Source organism: Benincasa hispida, chromosome 3, assembly GCF_027475165.1.
Source record: "Benincasa hispida cultivar pf3 chromosome 3, pf3_genome.v1.1, whole genome shotgun sequence".
Lineage (NCBI taxonomy): Eukaryota > Viridiplantae > Streptophyta > Magnoliopsida > Cucurbitales > Cucurbitaceae > Benincasa > Benincasa hispida.
Window position 1 is genome coordinate 61981453 of NC_143480.1, and position 9481 is coordinate 61990933.

General features: G+C 40.3%; 1 non-coding gene across 1 annotated transcript; it reads right to left on the reverse strand.

Moving 5' to 3' along the window:
* Window positions 1–304: 304 nt before the first annotated feature.
* LOC120074860 (small nucleolar RNA R71) lies at window positions 305–411 on the reverse strand. Its single transcript, XR_005481136.2, has one exon. It is a non-coding gene; the product is annotated as a small nucleolar RNA R71 (small nucleolar RNA).
* Between the last annotated feature and the right edge of the window lie 9070 nt (window positions 412–9481).

A 9481-nucleotide genomic window follows, 5' to 3' on the forward strand; every position in this document is an offset into this window, starting at 1 on the left:
AGCTCTTGATGGATCAAGGTTCGAGATGAAATTGATGATGCTGTAGATGATTCAAACTGTCGGATAGTTTGGCGGTAGGTGTGGCAAAGATCCACACGCCCATCTCCAGAGTTTTATTGAAATCTGTAATACGTTTGTGTTCCCAAACATCTCCGCTGAGGAGGTTCGATTAACACTGTTCCCATTTTCGTTGTGTGACCAGGCACGGAAATGGGCTTATTCTCTCGAATAAGGGGAGATTACATCAAGGGAACAAGTAGTGGAGAAGTTCATGAAGAAGTACTTCCCTCCGATGGAGAACGCCAGAAGAAGGAAGCTGATCACTAATTTTGAACAGGATATTGACGAATCGCTCAATGACGCATGGGCGAGGTCTAAGAGACTGGTAAGAGATTGCCCACATAACGGCTTTCCAGATTGTCTACAGATGGAAATTTTCTACCACGGTTTGAACCCTGCATCGCTAATGCGGCAACAGCTGGAGGTCTGCTTGATAAAACATCCAACGAGGCCAAGAATATACTTGACCGCATTGCAAAAAATCATGAAAACTAGAGAGAAAGCGATCAAAGACTTAGAAGCAAGGACAATGATGCAAGTAATGTGGCCATCGCATCCCTACAAAACCAAATGACTGCGATGATGAATTTAATACAAGGAATCACAATCAGCAGCCTAGGAACGCATAGTGGGCAAGTCAACGCAATCAACCAAACGAGCGCAAGTTATGCCACTTGCGGTGAAGGCCATCCAATGGAAGAGTGTCCGAGGAACCCACAATCTGTGTATTTCATGAAGAATAATCCATTTTCCAATATTTACAACCCAGGGTGGAGAAACCACCCTAGCTTTGTGTGGAAGAATCAACAACAAAATTTTCATCCGATGGCGTAAAAAGAAGGGCCGCTAGGATTTTTCCCGCAAACAAACAATCAAACGCAAAATCATGCCAGCAGTTCGCAAGCGCCGCAATCTTCATCTTTGGAGAGTTTACTGAAGCAATATATTGAAAAGAATGAAACAGTGCTTCAGAATCAAGCGACATCCATCCGCAATCTTGAAATTCAGATAGGATAGATTGCGAGTGAACTAAAAAATAGACTACAGGGGGCATTGCTGAGTTCTACTGAACTCCCACGCAACTCAGGGAGTACGGGAAAGGAGAATGTCAAGTTGTGACGTTGCGAAGAGGAAAAACAGTGGCGGAAGAGAAGAAGAAGTGTAGCTGGACTGCTCCAATTGCGATGGAATCATAGATCCCATTGATTCAAGAAGAAACAGAAGAAAAGGAGGCGATGGAACCAGAGATTGCGTCCACTTCGAAGCCGAAAGAACAGAGAACTGTGAAAATACAACTGCCACCATTCCCCCAGAGTCTTAAAAAGAAGAAAAATGATGAAGTGTAGTATCAATGCTTCATGGACATGCTGAAACAGTTGCATATCAACATCCCTTTCACTGAAACGATTGAATAGATGCCAATGTATGCGAAGTTTCTGAAGGACATGGTGATGAAGAAAAGAAGCACTGGTAAGTTCGCAATGGTGGCATTAACGCAAAGTTCAAAATCCATAATTCGCGACCCCGAAAGTTTCACAGTACCCTGCTTGATTGAAGGGTTATACATTGGTCAAGCGCTTTGCGATCTCGGGGCCAACAACAACTTAATGCCCCTTTCAATTTTTAAGCAACTGAATGTGGGGCAACTGGTGCCCACGATGGTGACTCTCCAACTAGCTGACAGATCCCTTGTGCATCTAGAGGGGAAGGTGAAGGATGTCCTAGCCACGATTGACAAATTTGTATTACCGACAAACTTCATCATCCTGGATTATGAAGCGGACAAGGATGTACCCATCATCCTGGGACAACCATTTCTATCCACTGGTCATGCTCAGATTGATATGTACAAGGGAGAGATCACACTGAGTGTGAATGGACAGAAGCTCAGGTTTGATATTATCTGAGGTATGAAATATCCGGAAGAAGAAGACCTCACTGAGTTTGATGATGACCCCAGTTTGAATGAAGAAGAAAAGTCTGAAGATGAGATTGAAGATGAGGATGCGACTGCATCCATAGTAGCCTACAATACGATCATAGAAACAACAACCAAAGAAGAAGAACTGACTGTGAATGAAGAAAGAAAAACACCAAAACCATCCTTGGAACAACCACTGATAGTATAACTGAAAATCCTTACAAACCATCTGAAGTATGCTTTTCTAGGGCAGAATGTAACGCTACCTGTAATATGCACTTAATGAAGATCAAGAGAATGCACTGCTAAGCATCCTGAAAAAGCACATAAAAGCAATTGGCTTGATGCTAGCAGACATTAGAGGAATCAGCCCCGCATATTGCATGCACAGGATACGTCTCGAGGACAATCAGAAAGGATCGATCGAACATCAATGCAGACTCAACCCTGCGATGAAGAAGGTCGTGATGAAGAAGGATGTGTACCGAAAAGAAAAGGGATGGCGGTAGTCCCAAATGCAAGCAATGAACTAATACCGATGAGAACCATCACTGGCTGGCGGATTTGCATGGACTATCGCAAACTGAATGCGGTGACAGAGAAGAATCATTTCCCTTTGCCTTTTATCAACCAGATGCTAGACCGCTTAGCAAGAAATGATTACTACTGCTTCTTGGATGGATATGCCGACTATAACCAAATCATGATTGCTCCTGAAGATCAAGAGAATACCACATTCACCTGCCCTGATGGAACATTTGCATTTCGACGTATGCCGTTCGGCCTATGCAATGCGCCGAGCAGTTTCTAGAGGTGTATGATGGCCATCTTTTTTGAGTATCTTGAAGACTCTGTAGAAATTTTCATGGACGACTTCTCAGTGTATGGGCAAATATACGAAATCTGTCTCAACATTTCTAGAAGTTAAAGATCTGCTAGCTTTCTTTCAAAATTTCTTTACGTAGCTTCCTAAGAACATCACATGACTTCTTTCAATCTTTTCATTGCCACATTTTAAATTTGGGGGTGAGGTATTTATCTTCGACCTTGCTATTTTTAGCTTTATATATATAAAAAAATGGGGAGAATAAAAACTCCACTATCAATGCAATGAGGAAACCCATGTTGATAAGAGTTAAGTTGTGAAGAGCACTTACCCGTAGTTGGATGTCTGCATGACACACGTGGGGGCAAGCCAAAATGAAAGTAAGTCATCAGGATCAACGCATAAATAAATGACCGCAACTCTACTGCCAAGTAGGTATGAGTTTAGTCTGAGAAAGAGTGCATTACTCGTAGTTGATGTCTGCATGACACACGTGGGGGCAAGCCAAAACGAAGGCAAGGCACTTGGATCAGAGCAAGGTCAGAAAAAAATAATAATGCCAAGAAATATGCAAGGATAAAAATCATTTGACACCCCGGTGAAAAAGTTTTCTTTTTGAAATAAATTATGCGATGTTCCGGAATTTAGTAAAGTCCTTTTAAAGGTTAAACTTGCTGTCTCTAGGTCTTAGAAATATTTTTAGAGGAGACTTGAGTAAGACTTGAGGAAATTTTGGTGTATAGGATTTGAATGAAGTATCCTTAAGAAATCTAGGAAAAGAGAATTTTTGTCCACTTACTAAATGAAATCTTTAGCTTATGCTTGAGGACAAGTATTGTTTAAATTTGGGGGTGTGATAACGGGTAGAAATGCACGTTATTACATTGCTATGTTATTAAACAATGAGGGTTTGCGTTGATGAAATATGTTAGAATGCATCCAAAAAGCATTAAGTTTATAACATTGCGGTTGCATGCGTCCATCGCATAGAAACAGTTAATTTTTGTATTTTTATGCAGAATATGCGTTGACACAAGGCAAAAGTCGCAATCACAAGAAATCAACGGTCGAGCGCAACATTACCGTAAGGCTTTGCGCTGATTTGTGCTCGCAAACATCTGCTCAAAAAGGATTGCCTCATAAATTCGTCGCAACTTGGTGGGCACATCTGGGTGAAAGACATAATTAATCACGATGGGACAAAAAGCTGATGACGATTGAATCCAAATTAAGTTGACAAGCCGCTAACAATAACATCTACATTCAGCTTTTCGGTGACAAATATTTGGCACATCAATCAGAGAATTAAAGCCATCCCATCCGTGCAATCATAAGAGAGAAGCCGCCTGTCACTTTGAAGGCTCTATAAATATCGAAGGCATCCTTCAGAAAAGGGGTTCACCAATTCAGAAAGTTCGAACACTTAGAGAATTTTCCTTTAGCTTAGCCTTGTTCTTAGTTTTTCTTTTATTTTAAGGCAGAAGCGAGAGAAGAAAGTTGTGCTGATAGATCATTTCGGTGAGCTCGGGAGAGTGCCAGAAGCATTAAGATCAGAGAGAGGGCCAACTTCTGTGGAAGCAGGAATATCTTTTGAACCGAATAGGGTTGCCAGTGTAAAGGCCTTGGGCAGCAAGGGATTGCTACCAGGCTCTCTACCTTTATCTTCCATTGTTATTTTGTACTTAAACTCATTTATAGAAATTGAATTTACTTCTCTATATCTGTTCACTCTCTGGTTATTATGCATGAGTAGCTAAATCCGTTGAATGGGTTGAGAAGCACTTAGCTAGCATAACTGGGGATCTTCATTCTATGCGTTTATCTTGTATTATGTATGCTTCATTCGTCCATTAGAGACACTCGGGAGGGTAGTCTAAGGACAGGATCTAGGCTTGGAAAAGTCAGGTTAGAATCTAGGCTCGGGAGTGTCAGATTAGAACACATAACCAAGAGATAGGAGCTTAGGAATAAGCACTTTTTGTTATCACCGCATCGCATGCATCTTAGAAATAGAGTATGATTATGTGCGGTCACCTTGTCTTTGCATGCATCTTGCATCATCGGATAGGAAAAGAGTAGAGACTTAGGGATAAGCTCTATGGACACTTTTGCATTCAACACATGCATCCTAGACTTAGGAGCACCGCATTTGCATTGGAAAATGACTTGCTATGCATGGGTGTAGCATGATTGCATAGTCTGATACATTTCCAGGTAACACTAGTTAAAGACTTTCTCAACCCGTTCAACCGAATAGTCGGTGCATTTATCACATAATTAAACTTTTCTTAAATCCGCCGCATTTAGTTATTTCATTATCGCAAACAACAATCACAACAACTATTGATTTATTTGGTTACCGTAAGGTTTTCGTGAAAAATTATCACTGCACACCGTTTACCCAAGTCCTTGAGTTCGACCCTAAACTTACCAGGAAACTCAGTGGGGTTTACACTTGGATTCCACTGAGAAAACTTGATTGCTCAACACAACTCCATCATCGCATTTCATCCATAATTCCACATCATAAAATCAACACATCATAAGCCCAGGGTCGAATTCAGGGACTAAGGAAAATAATATGCGATGGTAATTTTTAGATCACTTTGCGGTAACGAATAAATCAAAGTGTTTTTGTTGGTTTGTTGTTTAATGTATAAAAAGAATGCGACGGATTTGAGAAAAGAGTAATTATGCGACAGATACACTGAGTATGCTTAGGAACGGGTTGAAAAGGTCTTTAGTCAGCGTTTCCCGAGAATGCGTTCAAGCTATGCGATCATGCTACACTTATACGACCGCAACTGATTTTCCAATGCAAATACGATGACTCCTAATTTTAGGACACATGCGATGAATGCGATAATGCCTATAGAGCTTATTCCTAAGTTTCTACTTCTTGCCTATCCGATAATGCAAGATGCACACAAGGACAAGGTGACCGCATACAATCATAACCTATCTCTAGGGTGCATGCGATGCGTTAATAGCAAACAGAACTTATTCCTAAGCTTCTATCTTTTGATTATGTATTTCTAATCTGACTCTCCCAAGCCTAGATTCTAATCTGACTTTTCCAAGCCTAGATTCTATCCTTAGACTACCCTCCTGAGTATCTCTAATGGATGAACGACGCATACATAATACAAGATAATCACATAGAATGAAGATCCCAGGTTATGCTAGCTAAGTGCTTCTCCACCCATTCGACAGATTTAGCTACTCATGCGTAATGTACAGAGAGTGAACAAATATAAAGATGCAATTTCCATTTCTATAAATAAGTTCAGAGTACAAAATGAAAATGGAAATAAGGGTAGAGAGCCTGGTAGTAATTCTTTGCTTCCCAAGGCTTTTACACTATGTTATCTCTATTCCGTCCAAAAGATGTTCTCGCTTCTGCAAGAGTCGGCCCTCTCTGATTTTGATGCTTCTCGGCACTCTTCCAAGTTCACCGGAACGATCTCTCGGTATAATCTCCCTTTATTCACTTCCGCCTTCTAAGTAAAAGAAAAATATGAACAAGGCTACTTCTATCTATAGGGAAAATTCTCTAAACTGAGCAAACTCCTTCACTGAAGGTGGCCTTCGGAATTTATAGAGCTTCGGAGTGAAAGGCTTCTTCTCTCTTATGATTGCACCAATGGGATGACATTAATTCTCTATCTGATGCGCCGAATATTTGTCACCGAAATGTTGAGTGTACTTGCTACAGTAGGTCATTAACGGTTTTTCAACTTAATTCAGAATCAACCGTCATCAGCTTTATGTCCCATCGTGATTTATTAAACTTTTCACCCAGATGCGCCCACTTTGATGCGCCGACCCTATGCGGCCACCTTCTTGAGCATATATTCGCAAGCATAAATGATCGTATAGCCTTGTAGTCACAATCTCTTATGCGTTTGGACGTTAATTTCTTTTGATCGCATTTCCACCTTGCTTCAATGCATTTTCTGCACAAAAATACATAAGTTAGCTGTTTTAATGCGATGGACACATGCGATCGCAGTGTTGTGAACTTAATGCTTTTGGACCCAATATTGTATATTTTTACCATCGCAATCCTACATTATTTTATAATTTCGTTCTGCAATAACGTGCATTTCTGCCCGTTATCAATGAGTAACTAAACTTTCAAATGGGTTGAGAAGTACTAAACTAACATGACCTATGATTTTCATTGTATGCGATCATCTTGTCTTAGGTATGCGTCCATCACCCCTTTAGAGCTACTCGAGAGAGAGTCCAAAGAAAGAACCTAAACTTGAGAGAGCTAGGTTAGAATCTAGACTTGAGAAAGCAAGATTAAAAGGCATAAACAAGAGATAGAGACTCAGTGATAAGCTCTGTTTGCTAACATGCATCGCATGCACCCATGAAATAGGTTATGATAGTATGCGGTCGCCTTGTGTATGTGTGTGTCATTCATCATCGCATAGACAAGAATAGAGGCTTAGACATAAGTCCTATAGACATCATCGCACATATCACATGTGTTCTAAAACTAGGAGCTAAAGCATTTGCATTGAGAGATGACTTGCTGTTTTATGTATGTAGCATGATCGCATAACGTGAACACAATCTTAGGAAGTGTTAGCTAAAAACCTTCTCAACCCTTCCCTTGCATACTCATTGTACTTTCGTGTTATTGACTTTTTTCTCAATTCTGCCACATAGAATCTATACATTAAACAAACATACCAACCAACACATTGATTTATTTGTCACCGAAAAATTATCAGAAATCACCGTCGCATATTGTTTCCTTAGTCCCTGTGTTTGACCCTGGGCTTACCAGGTAACGTAGTAGAATTTATACTTGGATTTTTCTAGGAAAACTTGCATGTACAATGCATACTCCACCATCGCATTCTACACCATTACTTCATCACATTCACCACGCATCAGCGCACGACCGCTTGACCAACAGCAACCTCGAACGCTCGATCTACACGATCGCAACACAGAACAAACACTTCGTGCTCATCCTCAACGATCACCTCGATCATGAACTCCTCGGCAACACGAACGGCCTCCACAGAACCTCAACAATGTCGAGTTGAGTATGACACCACCAACAAGGCTACCTTGGTATTCTCGGTGTGAGAATCCAGAGGATGGGCTCTGTTCGAACTTAGAATAAGGTAGATGAAGGAGAAAATACCGATCGTGTATATGACTGGACAAGTGGGAGATGGCAGAGACCTATCGTATAGGTCGATGCCCAATCGTTTAGATAAAGCTAAGTGATCGTCTAGTAAAAGTTATGTGATAGTTTAACTCATCGTTTAGCTCAACCTGTCGTCTATAGACACTACATGATCGTTTACTTTAGGCAAGCGATCGTCTAGCAAAAGCTATGCGATTGTTTGGTAAATACTGTACGATCGTTTAGTTCACCACTGCACGATCGTTTAGCTAACCCAAGCCTCGTTTTAGTAAATCTATATTTACTTGTCTACTACCGTGAGATCCCTTATTGCCAAGAGAAATCTCAAAACTTTTTATGGAAACTTTTCAACAGTTTGTAATTCTTACCAAAATTAGGAAAACCATTTTTCTTTTATCTCACAGTTACCATGAATCTAATAACCACCCATTCAACTGGTTATTACAAGAAAAAGAATTAATTATCCAATAATTAAAATTATTATAAATATAAATGATAACCAACTTATCATACTATATTCATAACCTATAGTTTTAATATTTCATCTCATGAAACATATAAACCATAGTTCTTTTTCTATTCCATGGTACTTAATGTAAATCTCATTTACATCAATCCTCCACTAGATGTATCTCATACATCAAACTGATTATATCATATATAATCAAAATACCACTTGTCAATTTGAATATTTCAAATCAACACCAAGAACGGATCCTCAACTGAATTCATTGAGCTACCAAGGGGACCTTATGGACCTATAGCTCGAAGCTCCAACGGTACGTGAATAACTGATTAAACTCTTTAGTCACGGGATCGACCATTCATTAACTGCTAGGCACTTCACTAAAGACCGATAGCTGAACTCTCCTTACCACAAATATATTATGTGTCCATCTTAACCAATCGACAGTGCGACAACCCTTCATAGATCGCTCGTATGTACAACTGGGCCAATAACCGTTATGCCCCTATAGTTACATCTGTCTTCTTAAGTACCACTGATCCCTCTAATGAACATAAGTCATAGTCCTACTATAACTGAGTCTTCTCTTTCAAAGAGAAGTTGTGGCCACTATGTTTAACCTCTGGAATCAGCCCTTAAGGGAGCAATCTCTCTACTTATCTCTGCTTTGGGAAAGGAAGGAATTCCATCTTGTAGATTGAGTTCCCAGGTCCCAGATCAGACAAGTTCCCAAAAAAGTAGGCATGTTGAGTTGGAAATAATCAAAGGACCACCCTCAAAGGAAGGAGTTCCCAAAACACTTAGGATTGAGGTCGTGTCACCTATGGTCGTTTAGGTGAGATGCAAGTCTCTAGTATCAACGGTGTTATATACAGAGTCTAGTCATCTCGTGGTCCAGGTCTTAGACAAACTCTTTGTATAGGACACCCCCGTTCGCACGTCTCCATATCAATGGTTAGGATCTTCCATCTATAGTAGTTTACAACACATGTAAACGTCTACAAAGCGGGTCGTATCCGTAGTGTCATCAGGATC